General features: G+C 48.8%; 1 protein-coding gene across 1 annotated transcript in view; it reads left to right on the top strand.

Moving 5' to 3' along the window:
- Positions 1-1,729, top strand: part of LOC119417379 (sodium- and chloride-dependent creatine transporter 1-like) — a 7,628-nt gene that overhangs the window by 342 nt on the left and 5,557 nt on the right. The window lies entirely within an intron of this gene.

Below are 1,729 nucleotides of genomic sequence, written 5' to 3'. Positions count from 1 at the left end.
TCATTCTCCATGGCCTCTCCGAACTCCTCCCATGCCCAAGTTTTTGCGTCAGCGACCACCCAAGCCACATGCCACTTGGACTGCCTTACCCATCAGCTGCTTCCGGGGTCCCACAGGCTAAATAGGCCTGATAGGACTCTTTCTTCAGCCTGACAGCATCCCTCACCACCGGTGTCCACCACTGGGTACAAGGGTTACCGCCGCAACAGGCACCGACAACCTTGCGGCCACAGCCTCGATAAGTCACCTCGACAATAGAGGCGTGGAACATGGCCCACTCTGACTCAGTGTCCCCCACATCCCCCGGAACGTGTTCGAAGTTCTCTCTGTGGGATTTAAAGCTCCGTCTCACAGGAGACTCTGCCAGACGTTCCCAGCAGACCCTCACAATACGTTTGGGTCTGCCAGGTCTGACCAGCATCCTCCCCCACCATCGGAGCCAACTCACCACCAGGTAGTGGTCAGTGGACAGCTCCGCCCCTCTCTTCACCTGAGTGTCCAAGACATGCGGCCGCAGATCAGATGAGATGCCAACAAAGTTGATCATCGAACCCCGCCCTTGGCCACCACCCATCCCACTTTGCACCTGACCCCTTTGGCCCCTCCCACAGGTGGTGAGCCCATGGGAAGTATATATATATATATATATATACTGTATATATATATATAAATATATATACTGCACATAATTAACATATACCACACGGGTTGTGTGATAGGTTATTGCGCAGGTTGTGACATTGAGGTTGAATTATTAGTTTTTGCCAGTTCTTCTGTGTTATTTATCAAGAGTTCAGTAATCTGACAGTTTGTGGATAATAACTGTCCTTTAGTCTTTTTGTACATGATGACAGACTTGTGTAATGTCTGCCTGAGGGTAGTAGATGGAAGAGTCCTTGTGCTGGGTGGGTGTGGTCCTTAATGATGCTGTGTGCTTTACACAGTCATCGGCTGTGGTAGATGTCCTGGATGATGTGGAGACTGCTACCAGTGATGTCCTCTGCTCAGTCTCTGAAGAACAGTATGCATCTGTGAAATACAGCCAGGATGAAATCCGTCCTTGTCCTCAAAACTGTATAAGAACCAGGAGGAACCACATCAGAACCAGAACGAACTGGATCAGAACCAGGAGGAACATTTTTCCGTAATCATTGAGCTGAATGATCAGCAGCTCAGTCAGAGACTGTTAGAAGTAAAGATGGGCACAGGTTTAGTAATCTGTCTAAAACTGGAGGAACTACTTCAGAATAAAGTTCCAGAATGAATTTCAGAATAAAGTTCCTGAATAAAGACTTTAATCTCCATCCTCTCCCGTTCATAATCTGATCCACAGATTAGAAGGATCTGAAGAAACCTGAGCTCAGAGGACAATGTCCTCAGGGGCCAAACCAGGTTGGGTTCTGTTCTGGACCTGTCTGCATTAAAAACAGGTTTGGTTCTGGTTCTGTTCACAGATGTGAACACCACCCCGAACCTCTGCTGTCTTCTCTGGACCAGAGCTCGTTTCAAATGGACTGAGGTTTAAGTCCAGAACTGTTCTGAGGTCAGGCAGGTCCAAATCTCAAGTTCTGTTTGGAAACCACATTGTTCGTACTAGGCCAGGTTCTGGTCCGAGCCCAGAGGAGGCGTCCCACAGGGTGTTCACACGGGTCTAAGTACCAACAGAAACACTCAGGTTCTGGTCTCAGCAGGAGGCTGAAAATGAGCTGAAGCTCAGACCTGGAGACCC

The sequence above is a fragment of the Nematolebias whitei genome, chromosome 11, assembly GCF_014905685.2.
Source record: "Nematolebias whitei isolate Nwh7 chromosome 11, NemWhi1, whole genome shotgun sequence".
NCBI classification, from domain to species: domain Eukaryota; kingdom Metazoa; phylum Chordata; class Actinopteri; order Cyprinodontiformes; family Rivulidae; genus Nematolebias; species Nematolebias whitei.
This window is presented reverse-complemented; position numbering and strand designations above follow the sequence as displayed.